Raw genomic sequence first — 23,072 nt, forward strand, 5'->3', positions numbered from 1 at the left:
AAGGATTTTAGATACTTTGAGCAGGTGAATTAAAAGTGATTCCAGAGAGTACTGGAAAAACTTGATTTTTGTTCATAGTGGGATTCATATTTCCTGATGAGTCAATATGGACTGTGAAAAATAAAATCCTAATGTTTGTTTTTTCTTTTTTCAATGTTTATATACAGTGTTAATGTATCGAGGTGAAGCTGTTGAAGATTTCACAGGACCAGATTGTCGTTTTGTAAATTTTAAAAAAGGTGACCCTGTATATGTCTACTATAAACTTGCAGAGGTATCACCAGAACTTTGGGCCGGAAGTGTAAGTAAAAGTTTGACAGGTGTTATATTCTTACTTTTGATGGTAGCAGTGTAGATTTAAATGACTGATTTCTTGGGGTCTTTGTAGAGTTAACCTGACCTCTTTGCCAGGCCCTGTGCTCCTAACACACCTTAGGCCTGGCACAGCATAGAAAGTCAGGAGACTTTCTGAAACAGAACTGAACTGGTTGTGGTTGCTACCCCTCACATCAAGTTCTAGAAGGCTCTACACATCATAAAGGTCATCATGATGAAAACCTGACAATTCTTAGCTTTGCTGCTTCAAAAGGGAAGGATTCATGGACATTAGAGTTAATCCTGTAAATTAAGTCTGAGATAGTAACTCAGGCATGCATATTTAAAGTTGATTTTTTTGTGTATTTTACCTAATCATTTGTGCTGTTTTTACTCTAAAAAAGCAGAATATTATGTTCATTGTGTGCTCCCCCCCCCTTTTTTTCTTTTTTGCAACTTCTGGGTCATCCATTTCCTGCTTTTCCTATATTCTATGCCTGAAGGTTCCCCCAGGGGTTCTACTTCCAGCCAGTTGTATGGATCTTCTGATGAAAGACATGACATTGTTTATATCATGCTTTGATATATTAAATGGGGAGATTCACTAGGAGCGTCCTCCTAGTGGCTTATGAGTATTGTCCTTTTCATTTAAAAAAATGTGATATGTGGATTGTTTACGTAAAATAGTAGCAAGGGTCTTTGATGACTGTAGGAATGTTCCAGTTTAGAGACATTCCGGGTTGCATCCTTGAAAGTTCTCACCCTAAATAAAACACCACACAGCAGAAAATAAGAGTAATCCCTATGGAAAACTAGTTTCATTTTGTTGCCATTTCTGACTCTTAGGGAATGATCTTGAAACATGGTGCCTCTAGGTACAAACTTTATATTTAGACAGAGTCCCAGTTGCAGTACTCCATATAAAGAACCATCTATTGTTTCTTTCAAGTATACCAAATAGGATTGGTAACCTTTAAACTTGGAACTGTTTTTCCATGTACCTAAGTGGCATTTTTCATGTAGTAGTCATCTTTCTCACCTTCTTTGAGCTTTTGGATAAATGGGCTTGATTTGCATTTTCTCCTCTCACATTGTAGCCTGTTAACTCTGTTCATCCCTAGGACTCTTGCCATTCTGGGTGGCAGCACTCATCCTGTCTTCCTGAGGAGCCCTGCTTTCAGCACCTGACCAGAAAGGATCTTTGCCGACTGAATGAGTGTTTGGGTGGCACTTTGTTTGCATTGTTCCTCTGGCATTCATTTGTCTTCTTTGCCTTCAGTCAGGTTGTGTTTTATCTGAGCTCCCTATAAAGTGAAAAACTCAGTTAGGAAAGGACCCCTGTCTAATCCATCTTCCTTTTGAATATTTCCTTTCAGGGCAGTGGCACTTAAGTACATTTGTTCTGATAGTAGCTTGTGCAGAATTTGTTCTCTTGTGGCAGTTCTTGGCTCCCCATCCACAAATCAAATCAACAGCACCTTGGCAGGGATGATGTATGGAAGCAAAATTAGATATAAAAATTATTTCCAGTCATGAGCCTCCATGATTCTGCATCATTTTTTTTCATATCACAAGAAATGGGATACCACCCAGTGTAATTATGGAGCTTTATATAATCTATGGTCTCATTTGACACAGATTAAAAAGAGATAAATGTGTTCCCTTTCTCCATACATCTCTGGTTTCTTTCCCTTTTCCAAATTTAACCTTAATAGAATTTTCATCAGAAGGGAATAGTGTATTTCCCCTCAGACTCGCCTGTCATGTCATAAGTGTTATACTTAAGAAATTAAAAACTCTTTAGTTTTCAAAATGATTCTCCTTTTGAGTTTTTAGTTTTCATTCTGCAATGTTGTTGGTTTTCTAGAGTCTCAGACTTTATCTGCAGTGATGAAGTTTTTAATTGCTCCGTCTTATCTAATCTTCATGGCAGTATTCTACCACTAATACTGGCTCTCAGATGGTTTCTAGATATAACAAGGACATTCATGAATAGGGATATTTTAGAGGTAGTGATAAGATGCCTTTTCTAATTTTCTTTTTTGTGCATTTGATTTGCCTATCAGTTTCCTTTAATTATTGGCAAGAATCTTCTGTTCCTTTTAGTCAGTAGTTAGTAATAGGAGTGTCTTTCTCAAGGAGAACTTTATATACCTTTTGTACACTTTATGTAACTTCATATAATTTAACTGTTGGTGCTGAAAATAAATGGGGTTCTTTTCTGCAGAGGATTTATTTTGGGTGAAACTGAAGCTTGATATGTGGTTTCATATGCATTATATTGTAATTTTATTTTCTTCCCTGCTGAGGGCCATTGTCAAGTAGGAATGACACTTCAAATTTTCCTTGCCAGCGTACCCCATGTTAAATGGATTTCGCTGTTGACATTGCATGTAAGGTGACCTTGCTCAAGGACCAAGGCAGATCCGGGTTTAGAGCTGATCAGATTTGAGGAAGTATCCCACTCCTTAGGGTGTTCCTGGTTTAAGACAAAAGGAGTTTTAGGGAAGTTGGAGGTTGAAGATGATTGCTGCTGGGAGTAGGGCATGCCTGCAGCCTGAGTTCCCGCTGAGTTCTCCTGGAGAAAAAGTTTTTAGGAGGTGAATTGTTCGGGAGATTGGATTGCCCCTGAACCTTGTGTGGAGGCGGTGTGAGTCGGGAATAAAGAATTGCTGTTTGAATCTACAAGGCTGTGAGTGCCTCCTGATTCTGTGCCCAGCCAAGACTGCAGCATTAATTTTCTCCCCCCTTCTGATTAATTAAACAACAAGCAATGTGGCTAAAGGACTGTGCCTGGTAGGTTGTTCAATTCAACATATGGTTCTTACCCGTCATGGGAGAATTGACCTTTAGACATCAATTTCCTGTCTTGGGTTGAATCCACTGCAACCAGATCAACCCGTCACTGACTACCAGTCCAGCATTCAGCCATGCTTGTGGATAGGCCTAAGCACCAGTGTGGGGGGGTGAGGTTCTTGCCTCACCTCTGTTGGCCCCCAAATTTTAGACTATCACTAGTAGAAGGGAGGAGGATAGAGAAATGCCACGACACCAAGCCAATTGACGGCTCCTTTGGAAATATTGTGTCACTGGTGACACCATCAGCAAAGATGCCAGCATTACCACAATTAACATGGGGTGCGCTGGCAAGGAAATTGCATCACTGGTGACACCATCAGCAAGGATATGCCAGCAGTACCACAATTCACTGCACCAGACGTTAGTTCACAATGCATGCAACTCATATATAGTCCAGGCAAGTTCTGCAAGCAGTTCAAATCGGAGGAGTCTATCAATATGTCCATTTCCTCCAAAAGTAAATCAAGTCCTTGATTGAGCATTACTTGTTGAGTTATATTCATTGATGCATCAGTTTATACAGTTTACCGTGATAGCTATCATAGAAGCTGTAGTTTGGTTTTCTTAGTCTTTACTGGCACTGGGATGGAGATGGGAATTCTGGCAATAATGTTAAAGAGACATTATCCTGAACAGAATTATTAAATATAATGAAAAGGAAAAGTGAAAGTAAACAAACAGATCTGTTAATCACCTTTAAAAACAATAGTAAGCAAACAGTTCTGTTAACCACCTTTGAAAACAGTCATTAACAGCTGTTTACCTAATTTAGATTAAACCACTTAAATCACGTGAATAAAAAAAAAAAGAAAATTCGGATCCATTTTTTCATGAGCGCTCCTCATATAAAAATATGGACATACACACATACTGACATGCAACACAAAACAGTGCATACATAACATACAACACATAAGACAATAATAACAGCCTTGTAGCTTTACCTAGGTAAAATCTCCATTGCAATGTTTAAAAACTCCACAGTCAAAAAATAAAACACAGTCAAAAAACAAAGCTGATCAGAAAAACATTAACCTAGGTTTGTATGAGCTCAAAAAATAAAATAGAACTTTATGATGTGGGAAAAATGCAATAATAAAATAGATATTGAAAAAAGGCACCGTGGTTAATCACTGTCGCAGATGTAAGAATAGCCAAGCTGGAGCTCTGGATATCAGCTGTTATGGATTTGAGTCAAATTATCTTCTTTTTGGTCTGTAGAAATTGTTTTCGTTAGTGTCTCTGGAATCTAAATCGGCTGCTGTTCTCCCTGTGGAAACACAAAAACAGAACCCCGACTCCAGACAAACACTGGGTCAGGAGCTTTCCAATGTCCTGTTAGAATATCTTTCCAAAGTACCTTAGGCTTATGTACATTTTTTTGGATACATATGTCTTTCCGCAGCATTAAGTCCTGATGAATCCAAATTTAAAAAGTTTAGAGTAAAAAAAGGGTTATTTTAAGTTTATCTTTGGGGGATATATACCCCTTTAAGATCCTTTTAAATTTAAGTCTTTCAAAAGCATTTTGCCTTAGTTTTTAGAATTACTTTAGTCCTTTTAATTTTTAGATGTGGTTTGAAACCATAGTTGTCTTAGCCTTTTGTATTTTCTATCTGAAATACCTTTACTTGACATTTTTAACCATTTTCTATCTTATTTCTATCTTCTAGTTTTCTTCTAAGGTTTTTATATTTACCCTTAGTTGCTTTCTTCTCTCCTAGTTTTCTTTTGTTTTCTATTTTGTGGGTATAAAATTCTTGTCTTTCTACATCTTTTTATCTTCCTATATCTTTTTTATCTTTCTACATCTTCTCTCTTTTTTTTACCTTTTTGTACTTCTGTTTTTGAAGTTTTCCACTTCAAATTTTTAATCTTCTTTATCTAAATCTTTTATCTTATTATCTTCCCATTTTCATGGGTTATATTTTTTTTTCCTCCATCATGAAGGCATCTTAACCACCTTCAATTTAACCTTTTAAAGCTTTTTGTAATGTACTTAGGCATTTTATAACTTTTTACTTTAACAAAGATTATCTCATCTCCCTCTTTTTAGTTTAATAAGTACATTTTAATAGTTTGATGAGTAAAGCAATTTTTTTCCTGCCATGAAGGTATCTCAACAACCTTCAATTTAACCTTTTAAAGCATTTTATTTATCATCTATACTGTACTTTTAAATGTACTTTTTCACCACCTACAGCTTCACTCTTTTAAATGAGGCTTAGATTTTGTTTAAATCGCTTAATATTAGTTTACATGGCTGCCCTTCAACCAAAGGCTCTTTTTTACTCCATTAAGAAGCTTTGTCTCAATCTTCCATGTACAAATACCATTTTTTCTTTCTACCTTTCTCAAGCTGTTAAATTAAGTGTAGTTTCCTCAAAATCTTTTTAAATGACATTTTACAACTTTTCACTTTACCACACAGAGATTATCTCAACTAGAAACATTTCTTTTTCCTTTAACTTTTTATATTAAAATATATTTCCACATCTTGAATCTTTTTATATCTCTTTTTTAACCATTAACCCTTTTTATAAATTCACATTCTAAAACAACCCTTATAAAATTACTCCACTTTAATAAGATGAAATACTTTCATGTTTTTTAAGGTACTGTTATACTGTAATTGAAACCCAGCTGAAACTTCTTATACTCTCTGTATATAAATTACACATGATAGAATCTTAACACTTAGTAACCTTGTTTCAGCAAAGACACAGACCAAAGCAATATTAAACATTTTTCCATTTGCCAATTTATGAAAACACACATAATGTTTAAATATATTACCTTATGGAACTTAATAAGTAAAGAGTACTTGATTTCATATTTAGTGGTTGATATTTTAACATTTTAGCTTTGTAAATAAATCAGCTGTCTGTAAAAACCAAGACAAGTATAGTGAACAGAACTAGCCATCTCTTTCTTGTTGAAGAAAAATCCTTCTACAGGATACCATAATGGTCCCATTGATATACTTAATAACTCATCTTTATATAGCCATGGGCTACATTTTTGTATTATATCAACATATGCCATAGTTTTTCTTGGTCTTACTGGGGTACCTCCTTCCTCTAACAATTTTTCTTCCTCGGAGGCGAACAACTTCAAACCTTGAGTCAACCATTTTCCCCAGTTTTCCTGAGAAAGTTTTAGGAACAGGCCACTTGAAATGAAAACAAAATAAATCAAAACAAGAACACATTGTTTTTTGAAATGGTCACCCATTTTTTTGCTCTCCTTCAGGAGCGAGCAAATTCACTTACCCCCAAGCTTCAGACATCCCACGTATGGGCCACCATAATGCCGCAGTCTTGGCTGGGCACAGAATCAGGAGGCACTCACAGCCTTGTAGATTCAAACAGCAATTCTTTATTCCCGACTCACACCGCCTCCACACAGGTTCAGGGGCAATCCAATCTCCCGAACAATTCACCTCCTAAAAACTTTTTCTCCAGGAGAACTCAGCGGGAACTCAGGCTGCAGGCATGCCCTACTCCCAGCAGCAATCATCTTCAACCTCCAACTTCCCTAAAACTCCTTTTGTCTTAAACCAGGAACACCCTAAGGAGTGGGATACTTCCTCAAACCTGATCAGCTCTAAACCCGGATCTGCCTTGGTCCTTGAGCAAGGTCACCTTACATGCAATGTCAACAGCGAAATCCATTTAACATGGGGTACGCTGGCAAGGGAATTTTGAAGCTTCATTCCTACTTGACAGTGGCCCTCAGCACTCCCCAAGTGCTTGTAAAAGTAGATTTGGACAAAGCTAGGAAAGCATATACTATCAATACATCTGCTATAGTGGTAATACATTTTAGAGATTTTTGTATTGTTTTTACTTATTAATTTTTATGACTATTGTGTATTGGTTAAGAAAGACATAAATATTGGTTTATGAGCAATGCTACAAAATGTACAGGTAAATTGTTGCTAGAGGTTATTTGGAATTGCATTTATAACCAGCTTTGATTTACATAGTTTTAACCATATAGTATCCAATAATCTTCTATGCAGATCTTTTATTTACTTCAGAAGTCTTAACTTTATATGCTCTGTGTTGAGAATTAAGCTAAATGTAAAAAAGAAAACTTCAGTGGTTGGAAATGTTGCTTTAATAGTACTGTACTTAATTTTCATTTGGAATAATAATCTCAGTGTAATTGTTATAGCAACTTTCTTTCTTGGTTATACCATATACCTATCTATTATGTGTATATTTCCTGCCACTTCTGAGAAATCTCTTATTTATATTCCTTGTACAGAATTTATTTGATATTTGTCTCTTTTGCGCTATAGGTTGGCCGTATGTTTGGATACTTTCCAAAAGATTTCATCAAGGTAGTTCGTGAATATACTAAAGAAGAGCTACAAATTCCAACAGATGTAAGTTATGGATTTCTTTTTTGTTCTCAATTGTAAACTGGCTTATAAATCCATCAGTTATATTCAGTTAACTGCTTCTGAATGTTTTATAATGTGTTTGGGGGCAATCTAACATTTGTGTGTCAGATTTTCATTTGAAATCAGACTACCTGTAAAAAAAAAAAAAGTTTGAAAGGCATTCAAGGGTGATTATATTATAATCTGAGAGTTGTCTAATATATTGAAACAGATATTCTAAGAGGCAAATAATTTCATTTTACAGGCAAATCTCATTGGATAGTTATTAGACATTTTAAGTATATTTAGGTTAAATTAATAAACTCTAACTTTTATACTAGGTTAGAAATATGTACTTACAAAGGTTTTCTTATTCTTAGTCATATATGGGATCATAGTCATGTTATAGATTTGGAAAAGGGGACCTGAGCATTTCAGGTGATGTTCAGTCTCAGATCTTTTAAGGCCCCAACTGCTTCCTTTATACAACATTCCTGTATGGTGCTCTGACTTAAATTGATTTTGTGACTGAAAGGATTTCGTGTTCTAGAATTCTCACTTCAGCTGATTATTTTCTAGAGTTTTAAATTGTATAGTAATTGATGCCCACCAACACTGAAACATCTTTGGGCAGCTCTTTGTAGTGGCTGTAGAATATGCAAGCTGCTAGGCTAGGACAGTTCTTAGATTAGATGGACTGAATGGATAAAGTCATCCTGTTTGTTGTTGCTGTTCCTAAAATTTCTTTATAATCTCAGGGGCCATAAAATCACTTCTGTTGCTTGTTGGACTTCATTGTTGGTAAAGAGAGTTCTTGGGATTTAAGCTGTGACAGCAGTTCACTGATTACAGAGAACTCATTTGTTTTGAACTCTGCCTCTTATTGTATTTCCCATTACATGCATCCCTCATGGCTTAGAAATGCATGTGATGAGGTGAGGAAATCACTCATCCCTACTACATTGAACTGCCTCCCCCACCCCCGGAACCCCCGCAGAATATTATGAAGATTTAATTAGGAATGGAAATTTTTCAAAAACATGTCCATTCATACTATGGCTCCTTTTATATCAATTTGCTTACTAGTAGCAAGAAGGAAGACTAGATAATATACACATAATCCTGAGAGAGATCTTAGTGACTGTGAAACCCTGATGAAGAGAAAGGTGTATACCTTGTTGAATCTTGTTTTCAGTTTGTTCTTGTGGTAATAGTAATGTGAGGAGCCTCCTTAATATCATTCTTTATTCCATCCAATGTACTTGTATCTCAGTAAGATACTTTAAAACTGATTCATCTTTCTCAAGGCTGCAGGATCTTCCAGCTTCTCCTTAGCAAATGATTAAGAGTTAAATTTCTGAAACATAGGTGTAGATATTAAGAGCTGGAGGATCCTATAAGTGATACCTTGCCTTTCCCTACTTATGTTCAGAGCAAATTGAGAGAGACCCAAGAGTCAGGCAGTTGGAGACCAAATTGTCACCATTTTTACTCATTATGCTTTTTAAAGAATATGACCCATGTTAAAAAAAGAAAGAAAGAAAGAATAGACTTTCTAACACTGTAGTCTAGAAAAAGACAGATTTACTCAGCCATAGATGGAGTTAGGCAGTGGGGGTTGGAGGAGGGTAATCTGGTTGACCTCAAAGATTCTTTAGAACCAATCCTGAATTTGGGAGCGTGGATGAGTTTGCTTTTGTGATACTTTGTTATTGACACATTAATGGTTTTCTTTTCCTTACAGGAGACAGATTTTGTTTGTTTTGATGTTGGAGGAGATGATTTTGATAATTATAACGTAGAAGAACTTCTAGAATTTTGGGAATTGTATGATTCTGCAAATGAAGATTCTGAGAAAGCTATAGAAAAAGTGGGACAATTTCCTGAAGTCTCCCAGGATGTTGAACCTGAACCTAAACCAGTAGTAGCAAACTCACAACAAATTGAAAGTGCATTCTCAGAAAACACTGTGGATCTTGAGGAACAATTTTTGGCTCAGAAGAACCATCCTCATGCAGATAGTCAAACAGATAATGCTCAGGGTGAACAAACTTCATTTGAACTTTTTGTAGAAATACTACCAGATAAATTGAAAGTGCCAGAAAGTGAAAAAAACAAAACCAGCAACATTTCTCAGGTCTCAAACGAACAAGAGAAGACTGATGCTTATAAACTTTTGAAAAAAGAAATCAATCCTTATCTAGAAACCAAAGAAAACAAACAAGAAATGAGTATAATTTGGAAGATTTTAAAGAAAACTGAAACCACAGCCAAAAGGGTAGACATGATGGACAAGGAACGAGGTGATATGGAAATGGGAAAGGAGGAAAGTTTTTGGGGGAAGAAAACAGTTGTACATTTAATCAAAGCAGATATATTTTGGATAAGAATGCAAAGTGCAAGTGAATGTTCAGAGTAGAATATGAACCTGTAAAGAGATAATCTTTGCTCTGGATCCTATTGGTCTATGTCCTGAGCTCAGGAAGGAGATAGGTTCACCATTTGGCTCCTAGGTTACTTTGAACATATTTGAAAGGCACATTAAGCAAGCTAGACTTATGGAATTCCCTTCTCTATACTGGCTCATTGAGACCAGCACACTTGTAGATGAAAGAGTTCCTGTTATTTCTGAGCAGAATAGACATTTTGCACTTTTGTTCTGGACCAGAATTCTCTTCTGCACATTTATTCATGTGAGTGTATGTTGGTTTGCCAAGGGAAGGTAAGTTATTGAAGCCTCTATCATAAATGTATTTGTTTATGAAATACTTTGGATTAAATACTTTGGATTAAAGGCTTCTTTATAAATTTGACTGTATAGTTCAGTCATCCTTTAAATGGGATGAAAACAATTAACCCTCCCGTATCCTTGCCCAGTTGTTCTCATGGGCTCATGCCAGGACATGGAGGGCAGTGTTGAGGTATCTGGAACTGTGTGCTGAGGGGGAGTGCTGATCATTGGGCTTAAGGTGGGGGTAGATAGTGTCATCCATCTGGCTCAATGCATTCTTCTCCCTTGTAGAGATGCAGCCACCCCATGAAGATGATTTTCCTAAAGAGAACACAAATCGTCTTAATAGAAATCTTCATGAAGAGCCAAACCTCCTGCGTCATCATTTTAATATGAACCATCCTGAAGAGCCCAGCCTCTTGAATCAACCTGTGACTGAGGACATGGGTGTTTCAGAAGTGTCTCAGATCCCAAATACTGAGAAAGTAGACCCAGGTAAAGCTTGCCAATTTTTCTCTACAAAGTAGAGGCATTACCATAATGAAGGCTTTCAAGGATATTTGTTGCCAAAGGTACAAAATAGAGCAGAGAGTGATATAGGTACATGTGAGTTCAAAAAAAAATATCTTAAGTGAGAGAAAAGCAAGAATAAAGATGACTAGAAATCAAAAATAGGCCAGAGACTGTAACTCACCTAAAAGCAAATGTTTAGGTATGACTAGCTTGTGTAAACCATTTACAACTAAAATATTTTTCTTCAAAGGCCTTATGCTCTAAAACTGTAGTTTTCAACCAGACCAACAGCACCAGAAACTCTAGGGGTGGGACCCACAATCTGTGTTTAGCAGGCCTTCCAGGAAAGTCTGGCCTAGTACAAGTTAGCTTGAATAATCACTGTTCATAGTCTGATAAATTCTGTGTTTTTCTTCCCTTTTCTTCTAAATGGAATATAATATAGCTCAAGTCCTGTTTTGACTTGCTTCCTGGACATGGTAATTAAACTTTTTCAAATGCAGTCAATGGTCCAGATCTTTATACTATATACTTACAGCAAACAGTACAGAACTGCAATCGATTTTAGATTGACACTTACGAATACTTCATCATAGTGCACAGTATCCAGTGGGAGATGAGAAACAATTTTTCAAAAAAATCCCCAATAATGGCATCAACAGCATTCTACTTTTGTGTTGCTCACTCTCATTTTATCAGTAAATTAGATGATGACTAATTGTTTATTTTAATCCATCCAGTATGGTGCTATGAAGCCATAATTACTGTATTTTGTGTTTTTAAAGGTTCTGGTCTGTAAGCAAAGCTATAAGCATTATCCTGCACCAGTGCAGGGCTTGGCAGCACTGATCTGAACCTCCCCCCCACCATCTGCACACACAGAGTGTAGGAGAACTCATAGCAAGGGGGGATTCAGTTAATTTGAGAAGGAATAACATATGAGTTCTCCCATTTTCCAGAAGACATTGCATCTATATATGAACACTACTGACTTCTGAACTGTCTTTAACTCTATAAGGTTATGAAAATGAATCACGCACCATTACGATTTGTTATTTTCATGCTCCAAAACTTTCAAGAATAGGGAAAACTTGACTTACAAAATTAAGAATGAATTATTTCCCTGGCCTTTTAAGTTCCACCACAAAATGGTGTCAATGACCTTTAATAGGTAAAATCTTCCCAAATGTCATTTAATGTGTCTCAGGTGCTGAGATGCTGAGCCAATGGGGCAGACTTCACCAGCAGTCAAATTCATAGACCAATAGTGAATGGAGGGCCTGGGGTTGTAGCTAAGTGGTAGAGTGCTTGTCTAACATATGAGGCACTGAGTTTGATTCTCAGCACTGCATACAAATAAATAAAGGTCCATCAAAAACTAAAAAAAAAATTAGGCAAAAGCTTAAAAAAATAGTAGTGAATAGAATCTCAGGGTTGAGAAAGACCTTAGAGGCAACTGGTCCAACTTCTTAATAACTGCATGCTGGACTCCTGCTGTTTAATCAAACATACCCCAGGCTCATGTAACTCATACTGAAATTCCACCCCTACAAGCTCTCAGGTCTAACTGGAATTCTACCTCATTCACAGAGCCTCAATGCAGGTCTGTACCCAATTCCCTTTAGTCTCTCTTGGTACTACTGTGTTCTTTTTAAATAGCTGTCATCTGTCCATTCAATAAATAATTGTTGAGTATCTCTGCCAGGTGCCAGATACTATGTTAAGCCTTGGCCCATTCCACCTGCAAATCTGCAAACCAAGACTCCCTCTCTTTCAGCTTTCCTAAAATTTTAAACACAAAGTTTCACCAGCACTAAATCCATGTTTTTTGAATGTGACCCTGTCTATATATCTCTGGTTTTAAAAATTTTCCTTGAGTAAATATTGTTCTGGTAGCAGTTGTATGGCCATGGAAGTAGTGGAGAGTAGACTGGAGAGTGTTCATTTTATAATTGAAGGGTTTGACAGCTCTAATTAGGATTTTGAAGTTTTCTTCTCTGTTGTGTTAATTGTCTTTAGGAGAGCCACATATTCCAGGCACTGTGACTCATATATTTAGTGAAACACTCGATGAATATTGAAACTGAAGAGAGACAATTCTTATTCTATAGCATAAAATAAAATAGCAATTTCCCCTTTCAATTTTAGAGCTACTTATAACAGAAGGTACTCCTGTTGATGCTGCTGATACAGAAAACCAACTAGAGATAAAGGTCGAAGAGCCAGCAGATGCCACCCTTTTGGACAACATACTTTTCTTGTTATATTCATTCTTGCTTTATTTGTCTAAGATGGTAAGTTTGACATAGTTTCTTCAATTAGAATGTTGATTATTTATTAGTTTTTAAGTGGCTTCTGGTCATGAAGTGAAAAACTTAAAATGTCTTTATGAAAATGACTCTTGACCCTTTGAGTAGATAGCTCCTGAAACAAAAGCCATAGGGGTGTGGCTTTAATGGCTACTTGGTTTAGCACATGAGGAAGATTTGCTGTCTATCAAGGCTGGACATTTGCACACCTGTAAAAACTTGGTTCTTCCCCTCAGAACCTTTCATTCTGGCAGGGAGATAACAGCATTCACTTGAAACACAGTAAGATAATGGCAGAAAGAGAGGTATTTATTCGATGGTAGAACATTATTGTCCATAAATGCATTTATTATGGTTGGAAGGGTGATCAGTAAGGTCAGAAAGTGGTTGAGATGTGTTTGAAGCACAGGCAAAGGGCAAACAGGAGTCTGACATGTGGTTTGTTGTTGATTAGACAGGCTGGGGTGGTGGGGGAAGCTGGCAGTCAGAAGAAATGTGTTCAGAGAAATGGAAACATGAAGAAAGGATATTTGGGGAGGGCAAGAGAATGTGAATAGTTGGTGTTGTAAAGTGTGAAGTTGGAGGGGGATGGGCCTGTTGGAGAGGCCAGCAAATCTTAAAGGAAGTCATGAGCCAAAGTAGCATTAGACCATTAATAGTGGGGATCCTTAGAAAGTTTTAAGAATGAAAGGAATTAGGTTAGATCTGTTTCTTAGAAAGAGTCACTTAAGGCTGATCTTTCTAAAGAAAATCATGATCCAAACAAGACATTTAATCTGTCTAGAAGCTTATCTAAGCATTTTAGGACTTACCTCCCCCCTATTGGTATTTGTTGATATTGGACTTTTAGAGTTTAATTATAGGAATGAGAAAGCTTTTAGAGGTTGGAGGATAAGATGGTCCTAGGGCCATTGTGACAGTAATCCTCCTCAACTGATGTTGTTTCCTGTAGGTTGTGTTATTTCAAGGCTTGTGTAAGAAAGATGATGTTGTTGTTTTCCTTGTAAAATGTGTAGATTTTGAAGCCAGGTAGATCTGGTTTCAAATCCCAAGGTTATCATTTAGACGTTTGGGCAAATAACTAAACTTTTGAAAAAAGTTTTCCTCATCTGAAAAATGTAGATAATGCTTACTCCAATCATAAGAATTAAATGATTTGACAAGGTAAAATGTCTGGTGAGGTGTCTGGCATTTTGAAGGGTTTTACCCCTACACACGCCCTAATTCTCATGTAGACAGTCAGAAGGTGGCATAAAGACAATGAATACCTGGGGAGGAAAGACCACCAGGGTGGAAAAGATGTGGTGGGGAGAAACAAATCATTTTTCAGTTGGCTCCATGTTTGTTCATGATGGTGGCAGCCACCTGGGTAAGGGGTATGTACGAGCCAGGCAGTTAGAATAATTGTATTTCCAGTGATGAAAGCAGTCTTCCACAGTCATAATTTGATTATCAGAGTGAATCAGCATCACTTGGAAAGTTAACAGCCTCATGATATGGGAAGGATTTCTTTATTCATATTTTTTAGGTATGCACAGAGCCCTCCTCTAGGTCTAGGTCAGGGGACATGAATGTGGTGCAGGTATGGTCGGTGATTGTACGGTGATAGGTAAGACATAGACGTGAGTGGCAAAGAAGAGGCACAATGTTAGGAGACTGATTTGAAAGGAGATTTCAAAAAGGCATTTTGATGGCCCAGTATGTACAGGACATTGTGCGAGGACTAAAAGAGTCTAACAGGTGTAAGGTATGATTGTGATTTTTGAAAGCCTTAAGAAAAGGACTTAACAAATATATGCAAAAATTATGAACAAGTCAATGTAAAATCTTAAACAAGTAGTATGATATCTGATAGGACTGGAGAGTAATAGGCTCTGATGTGTTTGGGAGATGTGCACCAATCAGATTCATTGATCAATGGAATCTTAGCAGAATCTTAGTGTTAGAAGAAACCTTGGAAGGCTGTTAGTCTAGTTTCTCACTCATTGCTGTTATTTTCTTTACTGTGGCCCTGACGAATAGTTATGAGGCCTGTACACCAGTATTTCCTAGCATGAGTCACTCTCTTACAAGGCTATATGTTCTTCTGTTGTCTAGTTCATCCTTGTATTGACTCCAAATTTTCCTCCACATGATTTCCTCTATAAAATTGAATTCTTTTCTACATAGAAATCCTTTAAATATTTGAAGTTATATCTTAATTTAAAAATTATTTTTAGTATTTTTATCATGGAAACTTTCAAATAAGAGCAGAGAGAATAGTAGGGGACTATAGGTAACCATAACATACTGTATATTTTAGAATACTAGAAAAAAAGATTGTGAAAGTTTTACCATAAAGAAATGATGTTTGAGGAGGTAGATATATTTAACTGATTTAAACGTTACATAGTGTATACATGCATCAAAATGTCATGTTACCTACTTCAATAATTATAATGTTTGTTTCCATGTACTAGTTAAAAAATAAATTTAATTAGAAAAGCTTTAAAGAAAAGCATAGAGAATAGTATAATGAACCCACAGGCCATCACACAACTTAACAGTAATTCCTTGATAGCCAATATCAGTGAGTTTTTTAAATTTGTTCTAATTGGTTATACATGATAGCAGAATGCATTTCAATTCATTGTATATAAATGGAACAAAACTTTTCCTAATTGTACACAACACGTGTAGTCCTACATGTACCTCGGGTAATGTGGTTCATCTCATTCCACCATCTTTCCTATCCCTCTGCCCCCTCACCTGTCCTACCTCCCCTTTGCTCAAAGTTCCTCCATTCTTTCCATGCCCCTTACCACCCACCTCACCCCCATTATGGGTCAGCATCCACTTTCAGAGAGAACATACAGCTTTTGGTTTTGGGGATTGGCTTACTTCCCTTAACCTGATATTCCCATTCACCCGCAGATGCCATAATTTTTTTCTCTTTTAATGCTATAAGTAATATTCCATTTCATATATGTACCACAGTTTCTTTATCCATTCATCTGCTGAAGGGTTGGTTCCACAAAACTATGGAATACTTCACAAATGTGGGTGTCATCCTTGCTCGGGGACTATGCTGATTATTTTCTGTATTGTTCCAATTTTAGTATATGTGGTGCCAAAGCAAGCACACTCTGAGTTTTAACAAATGTAGATACCCATGTAAAAACTACAATAATAAAGATATAGAACAGTTTTTTTTTTCACTAGAAAAGGGGTTTCCTTGGGATCCTTCCCAGTGAGTGCCTTCACCACCCCTTCCAGGCAACCATTGATAACTTTTTTTTTAAACTATAGATTCATTTTTCCTACAGTACTGTTTCATATATATGCCACTATAAGTGGACTCATATCTAGGAGTGCAATTGCCTCCTACGTTTAATGTATGTTTTTGTCTTATGTGATACTGTCAAGCCATGCTAAAAAATGACCACAATCATTTTATACTTCCACCAGCAATTTAGGAGACTTCCACTTGACTTCATCTTCACTAGCACTTGGGCCATTCTAGTGGGTATGTCTTTGTGAGTTTATTTCCTGATAATTAATGATATTGAGTGAACTTTTTTTTTTCTTTTGAGATAGGGTCTCACTAACTTCCTTAGGCCCTTGATAAGTTGCCAGCCTCACACTTGGGATCTTTCTGCCTCAACCTGGGATTGATTGCTGGGATTACAGATATGTGCCATGATGCCAGGATCAAATACTTCTTCATGAGCTTGTTGACCATACTGTTTTTGTACGTCAACTGTCTCTGGCTAGCTGGAATCCAGACTTCTCCCAGCTCAGTGCCAACTGTGGGATTGGTTAGCTTATAGTTGTTCTTGGCCCTCACAGGTACTGCTTAGAATGTAGCCCCAAACTGAAGACCACCTCCATGCAGATTTCTGGAACTCTTTTTCTTTGTGGCTCCCATGTTTCTGGTAGTTTTCTCTACATATTTTTGGCTGCTTAATCTCCTGGAACTCTGGTCTCTCTCTCCTCAGTGAGACTGTTGTGCCCCATTTGTGTTCCCCTTTTCAAACTGAGGTCTAGAGGGTGCCTCCAGGTAGAATGCTCACCTATTTGTTCTCCTGCTCTTAGGGGTGACAGTTGCATGTTCCTTGTGGCTTTCTATCTGAAAAATAGCTCTTTAAAAATCTTTTTTGACTGGGCATGATGGCACATGCCTTAATCCTAGTGGCTCAGGAGGCTGAGACAGGAGGATCACAAGTTCAAAGCCAAAAGTGAGGTGCTAAGTAACTCAGTGAGACCCTGTCTCTAAATAAAATACAAAATGGGGCTGAGACTGGGGATGTGGCTCAGTGATCAAGTGCTCCTGAGTTCAATCCCTGGTACCAATATATATATTCCAACTTTCTGGTTGCTTTCAGTGGGAGAACAAGTCTCATATAAGTTACTCTCTATTGATTTCTCCTTTTGTTGTAACTTTTTGCAATAATTGAAAAAAATATGTTTGTGGGACTTCTAGGATATATTGTAGTTTGGGTGAATAAATGACATCCCCCTGGTACAACAATTTAACCTGTTTTCTCTATTGCCTTTTTTTTTTGGTGGTGCTGGGGATTGAACCTCGGGCTCCATGCATTCTAGGCAAGTGCTGAGCTAACAACCTCAGCCTCTCTCTATTGCTTTATATTTCTTGGAAATTGGTAGTCAGGTTTAGGTTCAATTCTGTTTCTTATGAAAACTTAATAGGAAATATTGCATTGACATCTGCATGTCCTCTCCTTTGATGTTGACTACTAGTCAACAGTGACCTTGGTGAGATTTGCTAATATATTACAGGTTGCAAAATAGCAATGGTCTGAATTGCTGGGATTTTTCTTTCTTCATTTAAAGGCTGGGATGCCTATACAAATAAAAATTTATGATTGATTATTCTTTCTTTTTTTTGGTACTGGGGATTAAACTCAGGGGCACTTGGCTAGTGCCTATTTTGTATTTTATTTATATACAGGGTCTCACTGAGTTGCTTTAGCAATTCACTTTTGCTGAGGCTGACTTTGAACTTGCTATCTTCCCTCCTCAGCCTCCCAAGCTACTGGGATTGCAAGTGTGTGCCACAGCGCCTGGCTATGATTGATTATTCTTTACACAGATATTCGGTTTTTATAGTTAAGGCAGGAGATAAACATTTGATTCCTTTTCTTCATTTAAACACTTTTCAGAATAGTAAGGTATTATTCTAGCATTATCAAATGATACCCAAAGGGGCTTTTGAAATATTTTTAACTTTTATTTAAGAGTCAATATGATGTCATGCATTTAAAAATATTTGGTGTGTTTAATCAAGTTAGGAATAGTAATAGTTCTTATCTGATGCTCAATTTCTCCCCCTTTTGCCTTGTAGAAGCCTCTTTATCTTGGCTCCTGGGACCCTTTGCCACCACCTAGTGGTCATTGTTACCTGTTTCCTTTGCTTTTGAACTATGAGATGTTCCAAGTTCATCTTAAACATTCCCTGTCCAGACCTTGAAGGAACTATTTCTCTAAAAGAACTTTGGTTTCTTTCAATAGGAAATGATATTTAGAGGCTACATTCCAAGTACTAGGATTGCTTATTGCTCAAATTGACTGTAAGCCTTTTTAGTGAACAAAGCTCAGAAATATGTGGGGATTTTTGATCATGTCATTTAGATAATTCCCATGAAAATTCAGGATGTTAGAGAGATTTTACTTCACTTCATCTATCTTAGATTTGTGTTTTCTTTCTCTGATGTTGGAGTTTCAGTTTTCAATGACATAAATATAATTGTTTACAATCTTGTGCCACTTAATGACATTTTGGTCATTAGTGCATAATAATGGAGCTAAAAAATTCTTGACACCTAGTATTTTTAATCTTTTTTGTGTTTTGATATGTTTAGATATATAAACATTTACAATGTTACAATTGTCTACAGAATTCAGTATAATAATATCTTATAGGTTTTTATCCCCAAAGCGATGATATACCATATATGAATACCTACGTGTGGAAATGGCTATATTTTCTAGGTTTGTATAAGTATACTCAATGATGTTTACACACTGAAATTGCCTAAGATGTGTTTCTCAGAATTTATTCCCATTATTAAGCAACACACGACTATATTTATGTTGTTTAAAATACTTTCAGGAATGTATTCCTGAAATGAAATGAAATTCTCTTGTCTTTAAGCTATATCCCACTAAGGTATGTTTGAAATAATTCATTTCTGTGGTTTGTCACCAACATGATATCACAGGTTGTTTCATTTTTGCTTTCAATATTTAGGTGTTAATTTTTAAAGATTTTTTTATTTATTTTACAATTATTTAAATATTTAGAAGAGCCAAAGTTAATTTGTGAAAATAAGTTGTTTCTGTTTTCTGGTACTGGTGATTGAACCCAGGGCTCCTATCCACTGAGCCACATACCTAGGCTCTTTATTCTTTATTTAGAGATAGTTCTCACTAACTTGCGTAGGGACTTGCTAAGTTGCTGAGGCTAGCTTTGAACTTGTGATTCTCCTGCCTGATTTTGAAAGAACTCTAGCTTTTGTCCCAGTTCTGTGTACCCTGATATTACTCTCTTTTATAGTTAACTTTTAAAATTTATTTCATTATGCATTCTGCTATTAAAAAAATAAGCAAATGAGAAAAGGGATATGCAGCTCAGTGGTAGAGCACTTGCCTACCACACATGAGGCCATGTGTTCAATCCCCAGCACCATAAAAAGAAAAAGAAAAGCAAATGATTTTTACATCTAGCTATGATAGCTTTATATAGGTACTGGCTTCACCTTCCCAACTGAAACAACTAAAATAAATATGAAAAAAAACCCACAAACATATAAAATTTTAAGATCCAGTAACATTGAAGATCAAGCAACAAAGAATGATTCTGGAAACATAAAGAACAAATGCTATGAGCTCTTTAGTTGCCCCAGCTTTTACTATGTTAAGAGATTCCCAAGCCATGACAAAGAAGGGGAAGTCAGGCAGAACCAGAGGATACCATGAATTGAGAGATGGTGCTGAGATTCCAGGAAAACCAAAGTGACTAGAATTCACAGGGTGGAGTACCAAAAGAAGGTTGCTACATTGAGAGACAATTCTGGAAATCTGTGAAAGGCTCTCTGAGTGTTCAGCAGGGTATTGATCTGCACATAAGTGTGATGAAACTGCTTAGCAAGTCAGAGAAACCATCTTAAGTGATTAGAAGGAACAGGTCTTAACACAGGGACCAGAATAGCACCTGGAAAAAACTATCTAAGGAAGTTGGGTAGAATAATCAGAAGGATGTTACCTCGGACTGACTATTACAATTTATGTCATACCTAACAAATATTCAGACCCAAGAGAATCAAATTGTTTCCAGTAATTTAATTGTATACGAAATATTAAGAATAGTAATTCGTAATGTATGGCATCGAATCAAAGCTTACCAGGCATGCAAAGAAGCAAGAAAAATACAATCCACAATGATGAGGAGAAGAATCATCCAATCAAAGCCAACTGAGAACTATCGGAGATGTTAGAATGAGGTAATGGCATTTTTAAAAAAGTCATTACTACTAGATTTCGTGTGTTAAAAAGGTAAAAAGAGATATAGAAGATATATTTTAAGAAAATCAGACTTCTAGAGTTGAAAATATATGATAAACACAGTGGATGGGATTAATGCCAGAATAAGCATTGTGATGAAATTGTTAGTGAACTTGAGGACATAGCAGGAGAAGTACCCCAAATGAAACAGGGAAAATTTCTTCTGTTAAAGAAAAGTGAACCAGAGCATCAGTGAGCTGTGGGACAGTTTCAAGTTGAGCTATGAGAGGTATTCAGAAAAATATTTTAAGAAATGATGGCCAAAAATTTGTGAAAACTGTACATCTGCAGATCCAAGATATTAAATGGGACTAGAGTACAAAAAGCATGAATAAAGCTATATCAAGGTATATTATATCATAAATAAATTCCTCAAAACCAGTGATAAAGAGCAATCTTAGCAGTTAGAGAAGACATTTATGTAGAGAAGAACTAAGGATGACATCAGATTTCTTGTCAGAAATTAGGCATAAGAGAATATAGTGGAGTGATACCTTTAATATATTTGAAGAGTAATAATGTTGGCCGATAATATCATGCCCAGTGAAATATCTTTCTAAAATGAAGACTTGTACTGACATACAAGCTGAAAGAATTCACCTACACTTGCACCAAGACAGCAGATGGAAATAATGGAATAAAGGAGTAAAAAACACTGAAAATGGTGACTGTGTGCATAAATATTTAAAATAATTTTTCTTATTTGAACATTTTAAAAAGTCATTGACTGTTTAAAGACAAATATCAGTGTAGTATGGGACTTAGAAAACATGTAAAGTAAAATACATGACAACAGTATAAATCTCAGAAGGGTAGTAACTATTGTAATGTTCTTATTGAATATGTGAAGTAATATAGTATCATCTGAAGGTAGATTGTGACAAATTAAAGATGTATATTCTAAACCCTGAAGCACTAAGATTAGAAAACAGAGTTATAGCTTAATAAGCCAATAGAGGAATCACTAAAAATACCGATAGTGGTATTTCTGCAAAAGAAGACAGAAAGAAAAGAAAAAGAACAAAGAACAGAAGGAACAAATAGAAGATTATATTAAGCTTACACCTATGCACGGCAGTAATCCTATTAAGTGGAAAGTATCTAAATACATCAGTTAAAAACAGAGATTGTCATATTGCCTAAAGAAGCAAGACCCAAATAGATGTCTAAGGGAATAACACTGTAAATAGAAAGACACAAAGAAGTCAAAATTAAAATGATTGAAAAAGGTATCTCATGTTAAACACTAGTCAAAGGAAATCTGGAGTAGCTACATTAAACCAAAAGAGGTTGTGGGGCAAAATATATCATCAGGACTAAAGAAAGTTATTTCCTAATGATAAACGAATCAGTCAAGATTATATAATAAACCTAAATGCTTGTACTTTTAATATTAGACCTTCAAAATACATGAAGTATCAAAATTGATAGAATTATGAGGAAAATGATGAATCCTATAGATTACATTTAGAGATTTCAATATCCTCTCCTCAGCAATTGGCAGAAAACGAAAAATAAAAGTAAGGTTGTAGAAAGTGTGAATGACAATCAATCCATCCATTTGAAATTAATTGATATTTATAGAAAACCCCCAAGGAGCTTAGTGCACATGGAACATTTACCAAGATAAACTATATTCTGGATCTTAAAAAAAATATCAGTAAATATAAAAGTATTCAAAGTCAGGCAAAGCTTATTCTCTGAACACAATAAAATGAGAAATCAATAATGGAAAAATCTGGAAAATTCTCAAATATTTGAAAACTTAAGTGCCAGGCTGCTATCTGCTATCTATATCTATATGTATATCTGTATCTATCTATCATATATATATATATATTTGGTATAAATGAACAACACAGTACATTTATTTTTATGTGGTGTTGGGGATCGAACCCAGTGCCTCACACATGTGAGGAAAGCACTTTACCACTGAGCTACAACCTTAGCCCCCACTGCTAAATAATTTTTGAGTCAAATAAATCAGAAGAAATTCATATTTTGAGTTGAATAAAACTGAAAACAACATATCCATTTGTGCAATGTCACTAAAGTGTTATTGGAAAATTTATAGCACTACCAGGCCCAAGATAGCTTTATTAAAAAACAAGTCTCCAGTCATTGACTTAGTTCCTACTATGAGAAACTAGAAAAGGAAAAATAAGTTAATCTCCAAGTAAGCAAGAAAAAAAGATATAATAAAGACCATAAGTCAGTAAAATTTTAAAAAAAGGAAAATAAGAGAAAATCAATGAAACCCAAAGCTAGTTCTTTAAGATGAATAAAATTGATCAACATCTAGTGAGGGAAATAAAAGAGGAGACACGGGTTACCAATATTCACAATCAGAGAAGGGATATCACTACAGATTTCACAGATACTAGACTGATAA

The 23,072-nt window shown here is 36.0% G+C and overlaps 1 non-coding gene and 1 pseudogene across 1 annotated transcript; one reads left to right on the forward strand and one right to left on the reverse strand.

The window, feature by feature from the left end:
* Positions 1-23,072, forward strand: part of LOC144373479 (transport and Golgi organization protein 1 homolog) — a 153,304-nt pseudogene that overhangs the window by 105,057 nt on the left and 25,175 nt on the right.
* LOC144373481 (U6 spliceosomal RNA) lies at positions 16,132-16,239 on the reverse strand. Its single transcript, XR_013433152.1, has one exon. It is a non-coding gene; the product is annotated as a U6 spliceosomal RNA (small nuclear RNA).

This window comes from Ictidomys tridecemlineatus, unplaced genomic scaffold (assembly GCF_052094955.1).
Source record: "Ictidomys tridecemlineatus isolate mIctTri1 unplaced genomic scaffold, mIctTri1.hap1 Scaffold_407, whole genome shotgun sequence".
In the NCBI taxonomy this organism is placed as follows: domain Eukaryota; kingdom Metazoa; phylum Chordata; class Mammalia; order Rodentia; family Sciuridae; genus Ictidomys; species Ictidomys tridecemlineatus.